Here is a 25,265-nt window from a genome sequence, read left to right on the forward strand (position 1 = left end):
ATAATGAGTGAGGTAGCATGGAGGTCTCTGTATGATGAGTGGGGCAGCATGGTGGTCTCTGTATGATGAGTGGGGCAGCATGGTGGTCTCTGTATGATGAGTGGGGCAGCATGGTGGTCTCTGTATGATGAGTGGGGCAGCATGGTGGTCTCTGTATGATGAGTGGGGCAGCATGGTGGTCTCTGTATGATGAGTGGGGCAGCATGGTGGTCTCTGTATGATGAGTGGGGCAGCATGGTAGTCTCTGTATGATGAGTGGGGCAGCATGGTAGTCTCTGTATGATGAGTGGGGCAGCATGGTAGTCTCTGTATGATGAGTGGGGCAGCATGGTGGTCTCTGTATGATGAGTGGGGCAGCATGGTGGTCTCTGTATGATGAGTGGGAAAGCATGGTGGTCTCTGTATGATGAGTGGGGAAGCATGGTTTTTACGAGGGGGACCCGGGGAAGTGTGCCAAGATGGGGAATGGACAGCTTCCGCCGGTCAAGGTCCACTGTGCGGTGTAAGGGACCGCTGCTATGGTGGGTGAAGAGTGAGCGGGTTGCTGCTAGCGATCGTCTGGAATGTCACAGACGATCTATGTACACCGGTCTGCCCTAACCCGTGTGGGTTGTATGGCAGGGATCACACGGCTCGGTGTACCTGTTGCACGGGGAAGCACAGAGGTGCCCACGCACGTGTGCCAGTGGAAGTCACGAGAGTATGGCACGAGGGTAGCACAGAGGTGCCCACGCACGTGTGCTTTCAATAACCAGGTGAGTCCAGTGGAGACTCGAGGAGCTCACCTGGGACAGGAACACGGCCTGTAGAAGGAGCTACTGCCGGAGCAGCAAGGCAGGGACACGGCCTGCAAACCAGGTGCTGCCTAAGCAGCAAGGGCCAAGCCCACAGAAGATAATGCCTGAGCAGTGGCGTGGCAGCACGCTGCCAGACATCCAAACATAGAAGGACGGTCGCGCGCCGCCATGATGGCAGGAGGAGCTTTTAAGGAGGTGTAGCTCCAGCCAAGGGCGGGCGCGAGGCGGAGATGACGGACTTGACCCAATCAGGATCCACGACATCCCAGCCTGGCCAGTCAGGATTCACCACGTCACCAGCCTTGTCATCAAGCCGTGTGACGTCAGTGGGCGAATCAGGATCCACCAAGCATAGCACATGCTCACCCTCCTGCCTCTGGGAAATAGAGGCGGGATCCTCGGTCTCACAATGTGTAGAGATAACGGGAGTCTCACTGCTTCCCTGAGCAGCAAATCTCTGCACATTGCGCAACCTCACAGACCTTCGAGGCTGCTGAGCAGGAGGAGCTGTGGCAGGCAAGGAATGGGAGACCGCCTCATTTCTTGCAACAGGAGTACCACTAGGTGTCACCCTTGTGCTGCCTCTCTGAGGAGGTTTCTCCTGCACTCTGCGCAGTCTGGCAGACCTTCGGCGCTGCGGAGCAGGTGCGCTCGTGGCAGGAAAGGAGACTGTCTCATTCCTTGCCACAGGAGAGCCACGAGGTGTAACACATGGTGGTCTCTGTATGATGAGTTGGGCAGCATGGTGGTCTCTGTATGATGAGTGGGGCAGCATGGTGGTCTCTGTATGATGAGTGGGGCAGCATGGAGGTCTCTGTATAATGAGTGGGGCAGCATGGAGGTCTCTGTATGATGATTGGGAAAGCATGGTGGTCTCTGTATGATGAGTGGGGCAGCATGGAGGTCTCTGTATGATGAGTAGGAAAGCATGGTGGTCTCTGTATGGTGAGTGGGACAGCATGGTGGTCTCTGTATGATGAGTGGGGCAGCATGGTGGTCTCTGTATGATGAGTGGGAAAGCATGGTGGTCTCTGTATGATGAGTGGGGCAGCATGGAGGTATCATTATGTAAAGGGGGCAGGCAGCATTTGGAGCGCATTCAGAAGGGTCAGCATGGGAGGCTCAGTATGGAGAAGGACAGTGTGAGGGCTCTGTATGGAGAGGGGCAGCATATATGGGATATTGTGAGGAGGGGGCAGCATGTTGTGAGGACAATGTGCAGATCATATTTCATAATTGAGGAAAGTGTGGTGGGTGTAGTTTATAAGGGAGGTAAGTGTGGTGTTTTAGTTTATTAGGGGGCAGTGTGGCGGTCATAGTATATAAGTGGGGACGGTGAGGTGGGAATATTTTATAGGAGAGGATAGTGTGGAGGCCATGTACATTAAGAGGGATTGTGTGAAGTAATATTTTTTTGCAGGGAGAGCAGTGAGGAGCAGTTATTTTCTTCACAGCATAGGGATTATTTATGGCATAGCATTTGTGGTTATTGTTATTTGGGAACATTATAATAACATTGTTATTTTTCAGGGCACTGTAACGGGGAGCCAGGGGTGCCTCGGGGCTTGTAGTCGTGGCCCCTGTCTCGCTCAGGCTTACCCCTGGCTCCGCCGTCACTATCGGGACAGGAGATGTCTTGGTGGGGTAGAGTGTGGTGGTGCAGATGTCGTCCGACGTACAAACACTTTCCAGGCATGATTCGGTGCAAACAAAAGGCATTCTTTATTACACAGTTCTTCACACAACCGGCAGTTATAGATGACACTTCACACTTCCTTTAGCTGGAGGGGGAAGCCTGTCCTGACGTCTCCTCCAGTGGGGATGTGCCCGGCTAATCTTCTTCACCTGGCTCCCACTACAGCTACCCACAGACCGGACCCACACCGGTACTGCTTCGCACTTTGAGGTTCCGCCCGCTCCTTTCCTCTCCGGCTTCCCTATTCTTTCAGCTCCCACAATCTGCCCCTGCTCTGCTTCTTCTCTCCCGTCCCGGACACAACTGCCTTCGGGATCTCACACTTTCCTCCACAACACTTCTCCTCCCTCCCCTTTCTGCTGCCGGCTCCTCCTCTCCTCTGTGGTGACAGCCGTCCCACCCAGCCACTAGGGGAACCCACTAAGACAATGTAATAACAATAAAAACATTTTTATTAATATCAACAACGTTCCGGATAAACTGTGCTTCTTTGTAAGGGGTCTGCCCACCCCTTACATACCTCCCCTCTTTAAGCCTAAGCCTCCCGGCAAGGCATAAATCTAAAACTACATTTGAAACTAAACAAAGTCATTTTAATAGAACTGCGAACATGTTCACCTTAGGGCACCCGCAAGGGGCACACCAGTCCAGCGCCCGGAGTCCCTCCCGGTCTTAGTCGTGCCCGGAGGCCGTCGGCAGGCACTCCCGGTCTTAGTGGAGTTTCTGCCCGGAGGCTTTTGCAGCACTCCCGGTCTTAGACGTTAGACGGCAGGAACACAACTCGGCAAAATCTTCTTAATGACGCGGAGGGAGCCCCTGGCTCAGTCCAGCATCAGGCTCTCTCCGGGCTCAGCAACTTGAACGGTTACAAACAGCAAAACTTCTTCCGGCTCAAAACAACGCCGGTGTTGAACAAAAACAGGCCCGCCATCTTCCAGTCTTGAAAATTCACTCCGGATGATAGGCACGTTGCCATTCAGCTCGTTGGGCCTTCACGTAATCTGACAAGGACTGCCCGGGCAACCGGCGCAGCCTCCGGAAGGGTTCGTAATTGGCGGGTTGCTCCGCTGTCTCAGTCTCCGGCTTTGTCTCTTCTACCCCCGACGGGGGTTAGGGGGTCGCTGCACGGGACGGCTGGGGGCTGCCCATGACGATTACCGGATGAGTAGTCAGGTTTTGGTGAATAGCCAGCACCGCCGGGGTCCCCTTCTCCAGGTCAGCGCTCGGTCCGGGCATGACTTCCGGGGCTACGGCCAGTGTGCGTCTCGGGTGGGAGAGCTCAGCTAGTACCGGTCTTTGCTGTGCCTGCCGCCGGTACTGGCATTCCTCCCACTCAAGTTCTTGCTGCCATTGAGCAGCCTCTTGGGTAGTAGGCATCCGGGTCACTCCGACCGCAAAGAGGCCTTGGCATCCCACCTCTCTCATAAACCGCACCTTCTCTCCCGGATATAAAGTGTGGAGGCGCTGTGGTAGGCCCTCGGTGTTAAGGTTCACCCTTGTAATACTTATATATGTTCTGAGGATTTTGATAGCGTAGGGCAATGACAATCAGAGACGAGTTCTTGGTACAAGATATTTTATAATATGTAACCACGGTAGATACACAACGGAAAACACAGCGGTACAAATACACACAATACCTTCCCGAAACGGAGCGAAGGGAATTCCCGGGGCCACGCACCGGACTCCCCCAGGGAGACCACCAGAGCGAACCCCTATACAGGGACTGTCCGGCAATCACCCCGGAAGGCCTAAATGCGCAGCAGCCGGGACACAAGGGGCAAGCGGTAAAAGTCCAGGAGTGTCCGTACGGAATGAATGTCCAGAGTGGTTACGAACCAGAGAGAACCGGGCAGAGTGCTGACCGAAGATGGCAGACGGAATCCGGGCACAGCTTGAGAAACCGGGTAAGGTCCAGAGTCGGTCGGTCGTCTTTAGGAGGATCCAAAGGCAAAACAGGATTAGCAGCAGCAAAGCAGGAGCACACAGCAAGCAGTATACTCAGGCACTGGACTAGGCTTAGAGGCGGCCTTTTAAGCAGCTGGACAGGAAGTAGGGCAACAGAACAGTAAACTCCATGTTAACCGAGGGCAAGCTCATTCAAAAGAGAACTGGAAAACCTGGAAACCTGACATTACTCCCCCCCCCCCAGAGACGGCCTCAGGACGGATCAGGGCCTGGCTTGTCCGGGAAACGTCGATGAAACTGAGCAATCTTCTGGGGTGCCCGAATGTTACCCACCGGTTCCCAGGAATCGTCCTCGGGGGCGTACCCCTGCCAACGTACCAGATACTGAAGCCGACGACGGTGGAGCCGGGAGTCAATAATGTCCTCAACCACGAACTGCTCCTCGCCGTCGACCATCATAGGCGGAGGAGGAGGCACAACACGACCATGAAACGTATTAGGGGAAACAGGTTTGAGGAGAGACACATGAAAAACCGGGTGTACCTTTAGATGGTGCGGTAACCGTAGCCGACAGGCCACAGGGCTCACGATCCCGGTGATCTTAAACGGACCGATGAATTTTTGTCCCAGCTTCTGCGAAGGAACACCCAATCTCAGGTTTTTGGTAGATAACCATACAGAGTCCCCTACCTTGTACATGGGTGCCGGTTTCCGGTGAGTGTCTGCCGACCTCTTGTAACGCTCCTGGGCCGTAGCCACAGTGTCCTTTAGAACCTCCAGATTTTGTCGTAGTTCTGTCAATCTGTCCTCCACCGCTGGCACCGAAACCGCAACCGGTGACCTAGGCAAAACAGTCGGATGGTAACCCAGGTTAGCGAAAAAGGGCGTTACCTTAGTGGAGCTGCTCTGAGTGTTGTTGTATGAGAACTCCGCCAACGGAAGCATCTTCAACCAATCGTCTTGGAGATGGCTGACATAACATCGAAGGTATTGTTCCAGGGTTTGATTTGTCCGTTCGGTTTGCCCATTTGTCTGAGGATGGTATGCAGAAGACAAACAGACATCAATCTGGAGTGCCGTACAAAACCCCTTCCAGAATCTAGACGTGAACTGCACGCCCCGGTCAGAGATGATCTCGTCTGGTACCCCATGCAATCGGAATACGTTCTGGATAACCAAATCCACTGTCTCTGCGGCTGAGGGAAGACCGGTACACGGAATGAAGTGAGCAGCTTTAGTCAATCGATCCACCACCACTAAAATGGTATTGTGCCCGCCTGAGACTGGCAACTCCACAATAAAATCCATGGAGATAGACCCCCAAGGGCGAGATGGCACGGGTAACGGTTGGAGGAGTCCCGTAGGAGCCACACGAGGGACCTTGCACCGGGCACAAACCACACATGAGTGGACATAGTCCTTCACATCCTTTAAACAGGTAGGCCACCAGAAAAAACGGCTCAGAAATTCCTGCGTCTTCAGTACCCCCCTATGACCAGCCAACACGGAGTCATGGACCAATTTGAGAACCCGAAGTCTTACGGCCTCCGGGACATAAATGCGTCGCTCTCTCAACCACACACCATTCCGAAGAACAAGAGTTACATCATTCGGGGGGGCAGCAAGAAATACGTCACCATCATAGGCCAGCTTGATGTCCTTCCACAAGTCCTGGTCCTGGATTACTCCAACGAAATTGGCATCCGATAACACGGTCTGAGACGGGGTTCCAGGCACGGAGTCCACGGCGTGGATTCGGGACAAGGCATCGGCTTTCCCATTACGTGAACCTGGACGGTAGGTAACGATAAAATTGAATTGGTTAAGAAATAGGCTCCAACGGGCTTGCCGTGGAGACAGGCACCTGGCAGACTTAAGAAATTCCAGATTACGATGATCTGTGAGTACTATCACTTGCTGCGCGGCTCCCTGTAAGTGGTGTCTCCATTCCTTGAAAGCGGAAATAATCGCCAATAATTCCTTGTCCGCAATGTCATAGTTCCTTTCTGCAGGGGACAACCGGCGGGAAAAGAAGGCACACGGATGCAAGAGACTCTTGTCCCCAGTCCTTTGAGAAAGAATGGCCCCTAATGCATAGTCGGAAGCGTCAACCTCCACGATAAAGGGAAGTGCGGGATTCGGATGTACTAATATTGGCGCTGAGGTAAAACATACCTTGAGACGATGAAATGCTTCCTGGGCCTGGGCGGACCACACAAACTTCTGTCCTTTATTGGTTAACAGAGTGATGGGACGAACAATCTCTGAAAAGTTACGGATAAAGCGTCGGTAAAAGTTGGCAAAACCGACAAAGCGTTGTACCTCTTTGATGTTTCCCGGTTCCGGCCAGTCGAGAATGGCTTGTATCTTGCTAGATTCCATGTTCAGTCCCTGAGGAGAGATGACATAACCTAAGAATTGTATTTGTGAGCAATGGAACTCGCATTTCTCCAGTTTAATGTACAGGTGGTTTTCCCTCAGCCGGGTAAGTACGGTCTTAACGTGCTCCTGGTGTTCCTGTAAAGAATCAGAAAAGATTAGGATATCGTCCAGATAAATCACCATGAATTGGTCCATGATATCCCTAAAAATATCGTTAACTAGATGTTGAAATGCCGCGGGAGCGTTACAAAGTCCAAAAGGCATCACTAGGTACTCAAAATGTCCGTACCGACATCGGAACGCGGTCTTCCACTCGTCTCCGGGACGTATACGAAGCAGATTATATGCCCCACGGAGGTCTAATTTGGTGAATATTTTTGCCTGTTGGACCCTCTCCAATAGCTCAGGAATCAACGGTAACGGATACCGGTTCCGGATGGTTATCTTATTCAGTTCCCGGTAGTTAATACAGGGTCTCAGAGTCCCCTCCTTCTTTTTCACGAAAAAGATGGGTGCCCCTGCGGGTGAGGTAGACGGACGAATGAATCCCTTGGCTAGGCTTTCATCAATATACTCCTTTAGTGCTTCTAGCTCAGGTGCCGCCAACGGGTAGACATGACCAAACGGAATCTCCGCCCCTGGGAGTAAGTCTATGGGGCAATCATACGGTCTATGCGGGGGAAGCTGATCGGCTTTTCTTTTGTCGCATATGTCAGCGAAGTCACGGTAAACCGGGGGTAAAACAGGTACCTGTACAGTGCCCTCCGTATTTGATGTTACTGGAACCGGAACAGTTGGACAAATGGTCGGACCACTCTGTGGTGGGAAGGTTATTTCTTTAGTCTCCCAATCGATGACGGGATTTGTAGACCGTAGCCACGGAATACCTAAAATAATCGGAAAATGAGGAGAAGAAATTATCATGAAAACAAGGGTCCCCTGCTGACCTGGCTTCATCACGCATTCGAGCGGTACGGTTTCCCGATCCACTGGTCCAGAGATTAACGGAGATCCGTCTACCGTCTCCATGGTAACCGGTGAGGATCTTTGCTGAGTCCGGATACCGTGTTTCCTGGCAAAGGAAGAGTCCATGAAATTTCCCCCTGCCCCAGAGTCTATCATTGCAGAGGTAGGAATTAGCTGTCCCTCCCAACGGATCTGAATGGGGAGTGAGCAATGGGTATATTTCCCCTCTGAGTCCTTCAGTGAGGTAGACATTACCGTCTAGGGAAACACCGCATCCAAGTGTCCACTTGCCTCAGAGATATCGGACTCTGCGTCCGTGTTGTCACACTCTGCCATGGCTGCCAATACCTTATTTGGGCGATTTGGACGTTTCGGGCAGTCGATCAAGAAATGGTCCGATTGACCGCAATAGAAACACAAACGCTCACGGAGCCGGTGTTCGACGTTCATTGGTCTCTCGTTTTTGCAGAGAGTCCACTTGCATAGGTACGTCCTCGGCCTCCCGTGGCGTCCTGAGAGCGGGTTCTCTGGAAGGAAACGCAATATTGTTTACACGGTTTACAGCTGCCCATTTTTCCTGTCTACGTTCCGTCAAACGGGTATCAATGCGCACACAGTGCTGGAGAAACAGTTCAAAATCCCCTGGAGATTCGGAACGGGCTAACTCGTCCTTGATGGTACCGGACAAACCTTTTCTGAAAACAGACAATAAAGCATTGTTTCCCCAATCGGTGTCTACCACTAACCTCTTGAACTCAGTGGCGTATTCAACGACAGAACGCTTTCCCTGACGTAAGGAAAGGAGAGCCGCTTCAGCGGTAGCACGGCGATTCGGATCATCAAACATTTGCGCCATTGCATTCAGAAAGTCATCCAGGTGATTCAAACGGATGTCCCGATTCTCTATCATGGGATTAGCCCAAGCCAGTGCTCGTGAGGTTAATAACATGATGATACATAACACCTTTGACCGATCAGAACGGTAATAATCAGAATGTACATCGAAAAACAGTATACATTGGTTAACAAATCCACGGAACTGACTACGATCACCATTGAAACGGAATGGGGGTAACCTAGGCATACCGGCAGTTGATACGGACGTAGTGGGGACGGCTTCCTGAGCCTCCACTCTGACTTGCAAATCCTGTATAGCCGGCCCCAGTACCTGGTGATCATGGCCCAGCTGTGCCTCCACATCTCTAAGTTTATTCTGCACCGCCTCCATCTCCTGCTGCAGGGAGTTAATCATGGAGAAGAGCTGATCTACTCGTGTCTCAGTCATTGCCCCAGCGAAATCCTCTTATGGCCTGAGTATAATGTAATACTTATATATGTTCTGAGGATTTCGATAGCGTAGGGCAATGACAATCAGAGACGAGTTCTTGGTACAAGATATTTTATAATATGTAACCACGGTAGATACACAACGGAAAACACAGCGGTACAAATACACACAATACCTTCCCGAAACGGAGCGAAGGGAATTCCCGGGGCCACGCACCGGACTCCCCCAGGGAGACCACCAGAGCGAACCCCTATACAGGGACTGTCCGGCAATCACCCCGGAAGGCCTAAATGCGCAGCAGCCGGGACACAAGGGGCAAGCGGTAAAAGTCCAGGAGTGTCCGTACGGAATGAATGTTCAGAGTGGTTACGAACCAGAGAGAACCGGGCAGAGTGCTGACCGAAGATGGCAGACGGAATCCGGGCACAGCTTGAGAAACCGGGTAAGGTCCAGAGTCGGTCGGTCGGTAGTCTTTAGGAGGATCCAAAGGCAAACAGGATTAGCAGCAGCAAAGCAGGAGCACACAGCAAGCAGTATACTCAGGCACTGGACTAGGCTTAGAGGCGGCCTTTTAAGCAGCTGGACAGGAAGTAGGGCAACAGAACAGTAAACTCCATGTTAACCGAGGGCAAGCTCATTCAAAAGAGAACTGGAAAACCTGGAAACCTGACAACCCTATTGTAGAAGTAGTGATCGCCGGTCTCCTCATCCTCGATGAAACCGTAACCTTCTTTTTGATTAAACTTCACCACCGTCCCTACGGTACACTGGCGCTCGAATTCTTCACTCCGGGGACCGGCCATCATTTCCCGGGCCACGGTCTCGGCCAGCAGCCTCTCCTGTACCGGGTCGGGTTCTGGTGACGGGGACTTCCGCTGAGGCAGGGGTGACGGCTGTACTGGGTCCCAAAAGAAACCCCACTCGTCCTTTTCTAGATCCCGGACTTGTGGTTCTTCCGGGGCCGGAATGGTTACGTGGGTTGAAGAACCCACCGCAACTGGCGGGGGTATCTCCGGGTACGGGTATGGGGATCCCAGTATTCTGTCGCCCGACGGCAGCTGTGTGGTATAAGTTGCTCGGACCTCGGTCGTGGTCTCTCCGGTGACGGCGTCCCAGGTCGTAAGCCAGGTGACTTTCGTAGGCCGCTCCGGTCCTTCGGGCACCGCCGGTAAGTGGTGAGGAAGTCCTTCCGCGGTCTGCTTTGGGCGTCCTCTGCCCAAACTAGTTGCTGCTAGCGCGGCCACCACATCTTGCTGCTGTCTGGAAGTCTCCATCTCGTTTTCGGTCAGCGTCTCTGATAATGGCGGCGGGGTCAGTGGAGATGCTGGAGGAAGTGGAGGCGGGCCTACTTTTCCCGCTCTTGGGTATACTCCACCCCCAGTCTCACACATCAGGTCGACCCCTCCGCGGCGGCACTTCTTTTTCTCCGAAACACCGCCCATTTCACATATCTTCATCCGTGCCCTGGGACCGGCACCTCCCCTCTTTGGGCGGAGTACTCCAAACTTCTTTTTCGGCACCGGCCAGTCCCAGGCTCTTCTTTTGGCGCCAATTCTTCGCGCGCTTTCTGTGTCCTTGAAGACGACGGCCATCTTGCCGCCATCTTGTGCCCGGTCCAACGCCTTAGGCACTACTTCTTCTTCCCACCAAGGGATCGGGACTCTTTTCCAATAATCCGGATCCTGTGCCCTAGGCACCACTTGGTCTCCGTCTTCTTGGGTCGGGACCCCTTGCATATAATCCGCATCCTGCCGACTACGCCACATGTAACGGGGAGCCAGGGGTGCCTTGGGGCTTGTAGTCGTGGCCCCTGTCTCGCTCAGGCTTACCCCTGGCTCCGCCGTCACTATCGGGACAGGAGATGTCTTGGTGGGGCAGAGTGTGGTGGTGCAGATGTCGTCCGACATACAAACACTTTCCAGGCATGATTCGGTGCAAACAAAAGGCATTCTTTATTGCACAGTTCTTCACACAACCGGCAGTTATAGATGACACTTCACACTTCCTTTAGCTGGGGGGGGAAAGCCTGTCCTGATGTCTCCTCCAGTGGGGATGTGCCCGGCTAATCTTCTTCACCTGGCTCCCACTACGGCTACCCACAGACCGGACTCACACCGGTACTGCTTCGCACTTTGAGGTTCCGCCCGCTCCTTTCCTCTCCGGCTTCCCTATTCTTCCAGCTCCCACACTCTGCCCCTGCTCTGCTTCTTCTCTCCCGTCCCGGACACAACTGCCTTCGGGATCTCACACTTTCCTCCACAACACTTCTCCTCCCTCCCCTTTCTGCTGCCGGCTCCTTCTCTCCTCTGTGGTGACAGCCGTCCCACCCGGCCACTAGGGGAACCCACTAAGATAATGTAATAACAATAAAAACATTTTTATTAATATCAACAACGTTCCGGGTAAACTGTGCTTCTTTGTAAGGGGTCTGCCCACCCCTTACAGCACCATGGTGAGATGTGTTGCAGAAGACCAGAGAAGAGGGAAGTCTGCAGAGACGAGCTGTGGATGTGAAGTCATTATGGAGTCAGGGACATGAGAAAACAGCGATCGGTGAGTGAATTATCAAAGACCTTACACTGCACTAACATTTACTCAGGTTTAGGGGAAAAAAATCACCGGAGTGCTTCTTTAAAGGGAACCTGTCACCAGATTTGGCATTGTAACATGCTGTATATAAGAGCCCAGGTCGCTGTGTAGAACATAAAAAACACTTTATTATACTCACCTAAGGGGCAGTGCGGTGCAGACTGGTCAGATGGGTGTCTCCATTCTCCGGTACGAGCACCTCCTCTTTTGGCCATTTTTGTCCACCTTCTTCTGAAGCTGGTGTGCCTGACGAGTCCTATGTCATCTGCAGTAGCCGGCTTTCAGATCCTGCACAGGCGCACTACAATACTTTGATATGCCCTGTTCATGGCAGATCAAAGTGCGCTTGCAAAGAGCCTTTTTCCCGGCTAGTGTGGATGACATAGGACGCGTAATGCACCCAGTCTTCAGAAAAAGGAGGACAAAGATGGCCAAAAGAGGAGTCGCCAGTACCGGAGATTGGAGACACCCATCCGACCAGTCTGCACCGTACTGCCCCTTAGGTGAGTATTATAAATGGATTTTTATGTTTTACACAGCGGCCTGGGTTCTTATATACAGCATGTTAGAATTTTGTATATAAGGGCCCACTGGTGGTTGCAGCATCTTATAGTCACCAAATCTGGAGACAGGTTCACTTTTAATATTTGCAGAAAATCTACTTTTATTTAGTATGAAAATTAGGGCACTTTGGTGCACCATTGCTGTGGTCTTTGCTTTGGTGCAGCATTGGTGTGGTCTGTGCTTTGGTGCACCATTGGTGTGGTCTTTGTGTCGGTGCACCGTTAGTACCCTTATATTTGTATTTTAAAGTCTTATTTTTATTGACAGCGCTCCAATAGTAAAAGTGAGTGCTGTCTGATATCAGCTTGTATGTCTGATTTTATCGCTCTTACTAAGTGAGCTCTGTCAGTCAAGACAAGGGACTGGCTTTCATATGCAAATATAGGAGTGCACCAAGGCATAGGTCACGCCAAGGGGGCTCTGAAGCCCCCCATTTGCATTTTAAAAAATAGAAAATATTAAAAGGGTTGTCCAGTCTAGAATGACATGTCTGCAGTCACTCTGTGTGTAACTCTGTGTGACTGCAGATTTGTGAATCCTCCCAGTGCACTCACTGTGTGTTAAGAGGATTCTCCGGTGTCTGCGACGGGAACAGCTGTCAAGCATGCGATATGCAGAGTCCAATCTAGAACCTGTCTAGGAGGCGCCACCTCACTCAATACAGGTGCATTAAGCGAGGCCGTACCCACTAGATGTGTTCTGACCGGGAATCTGCATATCACATACTTGATTGTCGTGAGTGCGCTGGGAGGATTCATAAGTCTTCAGTCATAGAGTGACACATAGGAAGGCTTTGCACACTATGACATCGCAGGTGCGATGTCGGTGGGGTCAAATTGAAAATGACGTACTTCCGGCATCGCATGCAACATCGTAGTGTGTAAAGGCTCGATGATACGATTAACGAGTGCAAAAGCGTCGTAATCGTATCATCGGTGCAGCGTCGGCGAAATACATAATTACGCTGACGCAACGATCCGATGTTGTTCCTCGCTCCTGCGGCAGCACACATCGCTGTGTGTGAAGTCGCAGGAGCGAGGAACATCTCCTACCGGCGTCACCGCGGCTTCCGTAGGATATGCGGAAGGAAGGAGGTGGGCGGGATGTTTACATCCCGCTCATCTCCGCCCCTCCGCTCCTATTGGCCGCCTGCCGTGTGAAGTCGCAGTGACACCGCACGACCCGCCCCCTTAATAAGGAGGCGGGTCGCCGGACAGGTGAGTCCATGTGAAGCTGCTGTAGCCATAATGTTCGCTACGGCAGCTATCACAAGGATATTGTAGTTGCGACGGGGGCGGGCACTATCGCGCTCGGCATCGCAGCATCGGCTTGCGATGTCGTAGTGTGCAAAGTGCCCCATAGAGTGACTGCAGACTTGTCATTCTACACCAGGCAACCTCTTTTAAGCTAAACTGTGTATGATTTTTTGTAGGGGAATCGTGCCTTTGGGCTCATGCGCACGTTGTGTACTTACATGCATTTACGCTGCGTATTCCACTGCAGCGTAAATGCATGCATCCTGCGTTCACTGCACAATCTATGTAAATTGTGCATGATACGTGTGCATGTTGCTTTTTTGAACGCAGCGATTTGGGTGCTAAAATTTTGACCCAAATCCATGCATTCATAACAGCAGCTTGTCAATTATTTGTGCGTTCTGGATGCAGCACCCACTCTGTCTATGGTGGGGGCAGCAGCCAGAGCGTATGAAATCGGCTTTTTATAACAAAAAAACTGCATCAATTATGCAGTGTTTCTGCAGCGATTTGAAGCGCACATGTGCTGTCAAATCACTGCAGAATATTCAGCAGTTACGTGCGCATGAGCCCTTTCATATACAGTATATGTTTATTTATGTAAATGGAAAAAAATCATTTCACCCGACAAACGAACCTTATGCTTGTGCATCGGGTGATCTGACAGCCGGTTTAGACAAACCAATCGGTTTCCGATTATTGGCAGCATTGTAAATGTGTCGCGGGCGGGGAGGGGCGCTGCGCTCTCCCACTGCTCGGGTCCGGCTGCCGCTGCTGCTGCGGCCGCTGCTGCTGCTCGGTGGTGGCTCGGATCCCGGGGACTCGAGCGGCGCTCCTCGCCCGTGAGTGAAAAGGGGATTTGATTGTGGGGATTTATTGTCCGTGACGCCACCCACGGTTGTGGTGATTTTAGTGGCACCACCGCTGCTCTGGACGGGGATCCCGGGAGCGGTGACAGGGAGCAGCTTGGTTGTTATTTCTCACCTCCGTGGGTAGGGGGTTGGTTGTCCCGGGGCCCAGTAATGGGGTAGGGATGGATGGCAGGCGGGCTATGGGGCCTGGCGGGGTGCAGAGTCGCAGGGGCAGCGCTGTGCCGCACGGCACGGTGGTACTCACTCAGCCCAATGATGAAGACACAGTCTCGGTAAAACACACGGCTGGATGGACGGGTCCCACAGACGGCTGCGGTGTTGTTGCTCCCGGCAGGTTGGTGGTGACTGCCTTTCCTTGCACCTAAGATGTCTGTACGGTTCCAATGGGTTCCCACCGGTAACCCGCTCCCCGGCTTGGATATGGGCCGGAGGAGCCCCTTTTGCCCGCAGGCGCTGGCCCTGAGAAACGGTTGCCTTGGCGGTGGCGGTGTCTCTCTCACTCGGTTGGACGGTTGCCTTCTGTCGGGACTTGACTGTTTGGAAACCCAGGAGGTCCCCTTCACTAACGGATTTGGCAAATTCACGGCGACTCCTAGCCTTGCCGGGGTCCGAAAAGCCCCTGCCAGATGGTGCTGACTTCTCTTTGTGTACCGGTCCGGTACCGCCGGGCCACCGCCCGTCCACGGTCCTTACGGTAAACTCCGATCGGCCACTCCTGCAGACGGTCATCACCGTCTGCCAACCTTGCTGCTCTGTCCGGGCCACACACCCGGACCAACTTCAGGCTGCTTAGCTGTCACTTTTCTCCTCTCTCACTTTCACTTCTCAACTGTCCTCACTCCTCTCCAAAACTAATCTGCCTGGTTTTCCCGCCTCCAGGACTGTGAACTCCTCAGTGGGCGGGACCAACCGCCTGGCCCACCCCCTGGTGTGATCATCAGCCCCTGGAGGAAGGCAACAAGGGTTTTATGTACTGGCTTTGGTGTGCCTAACCGGGGTGTAAGGTGTGGTGGTGTAGTTACCTGTGGCCCCTGGCTTGTCCAGGGCGCCACATTCCCCCTTAGCAAAATGCAGACCGTCCGCGGGCTGCCCGTCCATCACCGGTTTTATTTTCACCAACTGAAAAAGATATAAATAATGGTAACATGAATAGTTCTTTTGGTCTATATATAGCGCAATGAGGATATTTGCTGGTATTAGTTATTTGAACTTTATTAATTAGGCACTCCTATTATTACAACGCGTTTCAGCAGAATTGCTTTCATCAGGTATAATAGGAGCAGTACTGATACTGCTCCTATTATACCTGATGAAAGCAATTCTGCTGAAACGCGTTGTAATAATAGGAGTGCCTAATTAATAAAGTTCAAATAACTAATACCAGCAAATATCCTCATTGCGCTATATATAGACCGAAAGAACTATCCATATACCCCCTCCCTATTGGGAATCGGTAATAGCTGCAAAGGACCTGCTGACATATCAAAAAATCCAGCTGGCTAGCTGGAGGATTGAGGAACAAAAACCTGAATTCCATGGTGTCGGTGGAAATCAGTAGCCGACAACGATACCCCTAATCTGGACTCTTGAAGCCTGGACACAGGATCTGATCAGAGCAACTCCAGTCTGATAAGCTTACACTGAAGTTGTGCGGGGGCGCACAACCAACAAAGGTGAGCAATTCTAATATTATAAACGTTTAAAAGGATTCCACGGGTGCTTCTCATAGTGCGCTTGTTTTATTATCTATTTAAATAAATAACGGTAACAGACATACAAGTATAATAACATCTTCCCACATGGGGAGGTACTCTTATTTAAACGTTACTAACGGTTGCAAATGGTTACGACTTCCGCTCTCTCCCACCCAAGCAACCTGGCCCTGTTGCTGCCCCTAAGCAAACAGGCAGCACCCCTTGACCCCAGTCCTGCACAAGTTGCCCGAGCGGGTTCTGTCCTTTTCAGGGGATCCACGTCCATGGGGAACCCCAGAAACCCCCAGAGGATCGCCACCGGTTCCGGTGGTGGCTGGGCCCCAGCCTACTCCACTGCGGGCCCTTCCTCCAATCTGCCTCTCCGGAGGCGGTAACGGTGGGAGCTGTAACAAACATTTTTATTTACATGCCACTAGTTTGTGGTTGCCCTGCAAGTTCTCGGGCCTGTTCATAAGTAGTTTCTTATGTAAAGTGGTGAAGGGGGTCCCAACGGGGACCAGCTGCCGGCAAAGACCGGTGCAAATCAAGGCTTGTCAATCAGGTAACTTTCACGGTATCATCACCTCAATGGGGAAGGTGCAGCTGTGCTGGGGGAGAAAATGGTCAGACGGATGGAGGAGCTTTTAAACTAGGATCGGGGGGGAGGGAGGGTAGTGGAGCAAATAAGGGGATAGATAGAACAGATAGAGACAGGGAGACGGTAGGGGTCAATGAAGGATTAGGGGGGGATGGGACATACAAGGAACGTAGGGAGGCTAGGAGTAATAAAGGTGTTAATAGGATTAAATGTCTACTGGCAAATGCAAGAAGTCTTGCAAACAAAATGAATGAATTGGAGACTCTTATGTCAACCATGGATTATGATGTGGTGGGCATTACGGAAACCTGGCTGGATGAAAGCCATGACTGGGTGACAAACATACAGGGTTATAGTACATTTAGGAAGGACAGGAAAGGCCAAAAAGGTGGTGGGGTGTGTATATTTATCAAATCTAACCTAAAACCTGTGTTGTATGATGACATTGAGGGGAACAGCAACAATGTAGAGTCAGTATGGGTAAATGTACATGGGGAGGGGAATAATGGAAAAATGCTAATTGGAGTTTGCTATAAGCCTCCTAACATACCTGAACAAATAGAGGGTGAAATGCTGGAACAAATTGAAAAGGCAGCTAATAATAATAATCGGGTTCTTATTATGGGGGATTTCAACTATCCAGACATACAGTGGGACATAGAATCTTCTGGTTCTGCTAAAAGCTGTAAGTTCTTATCTACCATTCAGGACCATTTCCTCTCTCAGATGGTAGATGAACCGACCAGGGGAGATAATTTGCTAGATCTGGTCCTGTCAAATAGACCGGATACAATTTCAAATCTACAGGTCCGGGAGCACTTGGGCACCAGCGATCATAATATGGTAAGCTTCGACATAATATTCAATAGAACATTTCAAAGGGGGGAATGCTAAAACCTGGAATTTTAGGAAAGCTGATTTCAACAAATTAAGGGAAGAGCTTAAATGTGTAGATTGGGACAGAGTCATGGTAACTGGGGATACCGAACATAAATGGGGTAAGTTTAAGGATATACTGCTAGAGTCCTGTAAAAAACTTATACCCTCTGGTAATAAAATGTCCAGGAATAAAAAGAAACCACTATGGATAAATAAGACTGTACAAAGTATAATAAAACAAAAACAAAGGGCGTTTAACATCTTAAAGGCTGAGAATACAGAAATAGCATTGCAGGAGTATAAAGATATCAATAGGCAATGCAAAAAAGAAATCAAACAAGCAAAACTAGCTACTGAAACAAAAATCGCCAATGACATTAAAATAAATCCCAAAATCTTTTATAAATACATTAATGCCAAAAGGAAAACAAAGGATAGTATCGGACCCTTAAAATATAATAACAAGTTAGTTATAGAGGACAAACAAAAGACTGAGATATTAAATAGGCATTTCTCATCTGTATTCACCAAGGAACTGACTGTACCAGGGATCATTCAACAAGTGAAAAATCAAAGTCCACCACCCGATATAATTAATTTAACACAAGATGAAGTACGCCTACGTCTGAGTAAATTAAACATTGACAAATCCCCAGGGCCAGATGGCATTCATCCACGAATATTGAGGGAATTGAGCTCCGTAATCGACAGACCGCTGTATCTCATCTTTTTAGACTCACTTGTAACAGGGTTGGTGCCTCAGGATTGGAGGATTGCTGATGTGGTACCGATATTTAAGAAAGGTAAGAGGGTAGATCCAGGCAACTACCGTCCAGTAAGCCTGACATCAGTAGTATGCAAAGTTTTTGAGGGCATTTTAAGGGATGACATGCAAAAATATATTGCAGAAAATAATATGATAACTGACAAACAGCATGGATTCATGAAAGATAAGTCGTGTCTAACCAACCTGTTGGGGTTCTATGAGGGGGTCAGTGCAAACCTGGATATTGGTAATGCAGCTGATGTGATTTATTTGGACTTTGCAAAGGCATTTGATACTGTACCACATAATAGCCTTATACTAAAGCTCCAGAAGCAAGGACTAGGGGACACAATATGCAACTGGGTAAGGAATTGGCTAAAAGATAGGAAACAAAGAGTAGTCATAAATGCTACATTCTCTAAATGGGCTATAGTCAGCAGTGGGGTGCCGCAGGGATCTGTGCTAGGACCAATTCTTTTTACTCTCTATATTAATGACCTTGTGGATGGGATTGATAGTACAGTGTCAGTCTTTGCCGATGACACCAAACTATGTAGGATATTAAAAACTGACCTGGATAGTACAATATTACAAAAAGATCTGGATAAGATGTCAGAATGGGCAGATACTTGGCAAATGAGATTTAATGTTGATAAATGTAAAGTAATGCACCTAGGACGGAGTAATCCTATAGCTGCGTATACATTAAATGGAAGTAAACTCGGGACTACAGAACAGGAGAAGGACTTGGGTATTCTCATTACAAATAAGCTGAGCAGCAGCACTCAATGTCAGGCAGCAGCTGCTAAAGCAAACAAGATTCTAGGGTGTATAAAAAGAGAGATTAGATCCCGTGATCCCAACGTATTGTTACCCATCTATAAATCACTTGTAAGGCCACATCTGGAATACTGGATCCAGTTTTGGGCTCCACATTTTAAAAAGGACATTCAGAAGTTAGAGTCAGTTCAAAGGCGGGCAACTAGACTATTACAAGGAATGGAAGGCCTCACATATGATGGCAGATTGAAAAAGTTAGATATGTTTAGCTTAGAAAAAAGACGTCTCAGAGGAGATCTCATTTATATGTATAAATACATGTGTGGTCAATATAAAGGACTGGCACATAACTTATTTCTTCCGAAAACAATACTAAGGACCAGGGGGCATTCACTGCGAGTGGAAGAAAAGCGATTCCGACACCTAAATAGGAAAGGGTTCTTTACAGTTAGAGCGGTCAGACTGTGGAATGCCCTACCACAAGAGGTAGTAATGGCAGATACTATAACAGCTTTTAAAAAAGGGCTGGATGATTTCCTCAGTACACAAAACATTGTTGGTTATAAATGACTTAGTGACTAAATGTACAACTGGTGGAGGAAGGTTGAACTAGATGGACCTAGGTCTTTTTTCAACCTAAGTAACTATGTAACTATGTAATTTACTTATCATTCTTTTAAACGGTACTTTCAACACACACAATTTTTCCTTTTAAAGAACAGTTTCCCTGTACCTAAGTGGGGGTCTACCTAGGTTGGGCCGAGTGGACCTCCGGGGTCCAGTGTCAGTAGGGATAGGCAGTGGGGCGGAGGGAACAATCAGTTCCTCTCCCCTGCTATCGTGTGGGGCAGGCGGAGGCATAGGGGAGTTGGGCACAGGTTCATCCCTGGGCACTGGCTCACGGTTGACCGCCTCCATCACTTCTTCATCCACGGGTTGTGGGAACAGTATTACTGGAAGAATCACCGCGCCGTTCTGTGTAGGCCAGTCCGCTGGGAAGTCACCCATCATTGTGTGGATTACCTCTTTTGCCTTCTCCGCTGGTGGAGGAACCGGAACTTCAGCCGCTGCTCTCAATGCTGGTGGGCACTTCTTTAGATGGTCCCGGGAAACCGTGGCCAAGGTGCCCCCTTGGTCACGACTGATCTGGTAGGCCTTCCCATCTTCCCAGCCTGTGGGCTGTATCACATATGGAGTTTGTTCCCATTGATCATCCAGCTTGTGGGTCCTCCTCTTCAGTACTACATCTCCAGGCTGGAAAGGGCCAGCAGCCGCCTTCTGGATGAAGCGCTGCTCCTGTTGTTCCCGACTCCGACTCAAGTTCTTCTCAACATATTCTTGGATCTGTCGGTATTGCGCCCTCCGCCGAGTTTCCCATCCAGCTGTCGAAGGGAGTGCTTCTGAGGCTTCCAATCCCATATATAGATCCACCGGTAGCCGGCCGAGGCGAGCCCTCATCAGGTACGCCGGGGTGCATTTCGTTGAGCTGGAAGGGATATTGTTGTACATATCGACCAAGTCAGGCAACCTCTCCGGCCACAGGTTCCGCTCTTCTAGCGGTAACGTCTTGAGGAGGTCCAAGACCAGGTGGTTCATCTTTTCACACATGCCGTTGGTTTGGACATGATAAGGCGTGGTCCGGATCTTCTTGCAGCCATACAACTGGCAAAACTCATGAAACACCTCCGCCTCAAAGGCTGGGCCTTGGTCGGTAAGCACCTTCTCAGGGTATCCATGTGGTCGGCAGAAATATGCCTGGAACGCTCTAGCGGCGGTGCGGCCAGTTAGGTCTTTGACTGGGACAACCACCTTGAACCTTGAATAGTGGTCTACCATGGTTAGAGCGCAGGTGTACCCACTTCGGCTGGGGGTGAGCTTTACATGGTCCAGGGCGACCAGCTCCAGCGGTTGGTGTGTAACGATCGGGTGTAGGGGTGCCTTCTGGCTGGCCTCGTCCTTCCTTCTCAGCGTGCAAGGGCCACACTCTCGGCACCAGGCCTCTACAGATTCCCGCATTCCACTCCAATAGAACCGCTCTCTCAACAGCATCTCCAGTTTCTTCCATCCAAAGTGCCCAGCACCATCATGGTACGCTTGTAGAACGGTGGGTACATTAGCTTGGGGAATTCCCAACTGGCGGATTTTCTCATGAGTCTTCGGGTTGATCAGCTCACGGTACAACTTTCCCTGGTGTAGGTATAGCCGGGTCCGTTCTCGCCACAGGCGTTGGGCTTTAGCCAGGGCGGAAGGGTCTATCCCAACAGCGCCTTGCTCCACCAAGATCTTGACTAGGCGGACAGCGGGTGCCAGGTCTTGAGCTTCCTGCCACTCCTGACTGGGCAGCGGGTCCGGGTTCACCCGTTGTTGGGAGACATGCACCTTCCCAGTTGGCGGCTGGTGAAATGCAGGCAACTCGATCTCTTCGAGGTCGTCATCCTCGCACCCTTCTTCCGACAGGTGGGGCATCCGAGAGAGTGCATCAGCATTAACGTTGGCACGGCCGGCCCTGTATTTGATGGTGAAATCACAGTTCGCTAGCCTTGCCACCCATCGCTGTTCCAACGCGCCCAGCTTGGCTGTATCCAGGTGGGTCAGCGGATTGTTGTCCGTGAAAGCAGTGAATTTGGCTGCTGCCAGGTAATGGCGGAACCGCTCGGTGATAGCCCACACCAGCGCCAGGAGCTCGAGCTTGAAAGAGCTATAGTTCTCAGGATTCCTTTCAGTCGGCCAGAGCTTTCGGGTAGCATAAGCAATCACTTTCTCCTTCCCATCTTGGACCTGGGATAGGACTGCCCTCAAGCCCACATTGCTGGCATCGGTGTAGAGGATGAATGGGTGGTTGTAATCAGGGTATGCTAGGATCTCCTCTCCGGTCAAGGCCGCTTTCAGCTGGCGGATGGATTCCTCATGCCTCTCTTCCCACACCAGTGGGGCTCCGAGGGGTCTACCACCTTTGGTTACTTCCCTCACTGTGGTCGGTCTCGGCCAGTCTTGGATGGCAGTGATCTTCTCGGGGTCGGGGGCGACACCTTCTGCACCCACCACATGCCCTAGATACTGCACTTTGGGTTTCAGCAGATGACACTTGGAGGGCTTCAACTTCATCCCGTATTTGGCAAGGGACGCGAACACCTCGGCTAGGTGCTCCAAGTGGGATTCATATGTCTGTGAGTACACAATCAAATCATCCAGGTACAATAGGACGGTCTCGAAATTCAAATGCCCCAGACAGCATTCCATCAGCCGTTGGAAGGTTCCAAGGGCATTGCACAGCCCAAACGGCATACTGTTGAATTCACAGAGCCCCATTGGGGTGGTGAAGGCAGTTATCTCCCGGTCTTCGGGTGCCACAGCCACTTGCCAGTACCCGCTGGTAAGGTCATGGGTAGAGAAGTAGTTTGCGGTTCTCAGTTCAGCCAAGGACTCTTCAATACGGGGCAGTGGGTAAGCATCTTTATGCGTAATCTGGTTAATCTTCCGGTAATCCACACACATCCGCATAGTGCCATCCTTCTTCTTAACCAGTACCAGCGGGGCGGCCCAGGGACTACAGCTGTCCCTGATAACCCCTGCCTCCCTCATGTTCTTCAATATGTCCTTGGCACATTGGTAGTGTGCAGGGGGAATAGGCCTGTACCTCTCTTTGATAGGAGGGTGTTCACCGGTGGGGATATGGTGTTGGACCCCTTTAATCTGCCCAAAGTCTAGGGGATGTTTGCTAAAACTTCGCTCATACTCCCGTACCACCCGGTAGACCCCTTCTTTATGATGTGCAGGGGTATCATCAGTACCTACGTGTAACTGTCGGTGCCACTCATCTAACTCCCCTTGGGGCGGGTGAGTGCCGGCAGTAGGTGGTGAGATTGGGGGAACTGCCTCACGGATGGTGTGGGGATCCAGAGTAAGCAACTTGGCAAGTGTAGCGTACCGGGGAAGCTTGACTTCTTCCTCCCCACAGTTCAGCACCCTCACCGGCACTCTCCCCTTCTTTACATCCACCACCCCCCGGGCGGCCATTACTGTGGGCCAGTGTTCGGAGGGCATGGGTTCTATCATGGCAGGGTAGTCACGCCCCTGGGGCCCTACTGCTGCCCTACACCAGATCATCATCTCGCTCCTGGGAGGCACAAGCAAGGGGGCAACATCCATCACTCTCACCCCACCAATCTCTCCTCCTGTCGAGTTCACATGCTGACGGTACATCAAGGCTTGGATCTCACGCTGCACAGCTCTCTGTCGGCTCCCCGCCGCCGTGGCGGCCAGCTGCTGCAGTAGGGTCAGCACATCACTCATACAGTGCTCCATCACATTGGTTCCTAGCACTATCTTCGGGTTATGATCACTGGGTTCATTCATTATCACAATCATACCCTGGTGTTGCAGTTCAGCTCGCCCCACGGTCATGGCCACTTGTTTGTATCCCACTTGGGTCAATGGGAGTCCATCAGCAGCAATCAGTGTTATACTGGCATCCGGGGGAGCCAGCTCGTCCGTCCCCCAATACCGTTGATACAATGTGTATGGTATGGTGGTTACCTGTGATCCAGTGTCCAGGAGAGCCATCACCGGTATGCCATCCACAGCCACGGGGATGATGGGTCGGGCCCCGATGTATCGGTCCCGCCAGTCTGGGGGGCCATGGGGTTCTACTCCTGAGGATTGGCCCGTGGCCCCAGGGGTTGCTCGTTTAACGGACACCGTCGGGAGTAGTGGCCGGGTTTGCTGCACCTGTAACAAATCGAGGGTCCATACCGTGAGTCATTGGTTCTTCTCCGCTGCATCCAGGGGACGTCCTTGGGACGGTCGGCGAGCTGTATCTTTGCCGGAGGCTGGGATCTGGTCGGATGCTGGAGTGCGGCGAGGATCTTGGCGAGGTCTCCATCCATGCGGCGGACTTGGGCAGCTAGTTCTTCCATCGTGCTGCTTGGAGCTGTAGGTACTGGAGATGCTGGTAGGGCAGGGGCCACCACGACGGGGGCCGTCTCAACTGGCCATGGAGCTGGTTCCAAGACTTCCGAAGCTGGGGGTTGCAGGGCTTTAATGGCCCGTTCCTTTAACACAACAAAGTCCACATCAGGGTGTTCTAGGGCCCACAGCCGGAGTTGTTTGCGATTCTCGGAGGACCTCATCCACTGCACAAATTGCTCTACTAACATTTTGTTGCTGTCCGTCTCATTGATGGTGTCTACCCGCTTCAGTGTGTGGAGGGCGGTTTGCAGACGTAAAGCGTAGTCCCGAATACTGTCCACAGGCCGTTGTCGACATTGGTAAAACTGCATCCTCAGCTCGGCTTCGGTATGGGTCTCAAAGGCAGTCTGTAGTTTCTCAAAGATGGTGGCTACAGAGGACCGGTCCCCCTCGGCCCAGGTCTCCGCCTCCTGCTCAGCCGCGCCAGTTAGCTGCCCCAGCACTAATGCTGCACGTTGCTTATCAGTCAGGGGGTACAATTCTAGGAGCGGGCTAAGCTTCTTCCGGAAGACCTGTAACGCATCAGGTTTCCCGTCATACTGCGGCAGCCAGGTAGCTCCGGGCACATAGGGCAAGGAGAAAGGCATCACCTGAGCGAGAGCTGGGATCGCGGCACCCCCCGTCAGCGCGGCCGGGACCTGGGCAGGTGTTACGGTTGCTGTGGCACTGGAGACTATGTCCAGATTTCTTTCTACTGCACATGTGCGAGCACTGGAGACTATTTACAGATTTCTTGCTACTGCACATGTGCGAGCACTGGAGACTATGTCCAGATTTCTTGCTACTGCACATGTGCAAGCGCTGGAGACTAAGTCCTATCTTGCAGCCATTGCACATGTGCGGGTGACATCATCGCTGACACGTGGTCACATGTCTCTGACACCTTCTATGATGATTGGTCGCTGGTCATGTGCTTGTGACGCTTTGCTCGGTGATAGGCCAGCGTGACGTCATTCCTGTCGTTCTGGCAGCGGATTGGCTCTGGTGTTCTCCATCTTGGATGAGGCACAAAGTCTATATAAGACCCTGACGCACGCCGCATGGCGCTCAGTCCTCTTAGTTCATGCATGAGAGTAGACGCTCTGTGCACGTTCCTCTAGGCATCTCTCTGTCTATGCTAGGTGAGCGCTACCGGCAGGGTAGCGTTCTTATACCTTACAGCTTTGGCTGCAGTCCGTATCCTTACCTCTTAGGGGAGTGGACATAGGCAGGTGCCTGAGGCACATGGTCCGGCTGGGCTTTGTGATTCTACTCGTAGGTGG

The sequence above is a fragment of the Anomaloglossus baeobatrachus genome, chromosome 7 (assembly GCF_048569485.1).
Source record: "Anomaloglossus baeobatrachus isolate aAnoBae1 chromosome 7, aAnoBae1.hap1, whole genome shotgun sequence".
NCBI lineage: Eukaryota > Metazoa > Chordata > Amphibia > Anura > Aromobatidae > Anomaloglossus > Anomaloglossus baeobatrachus.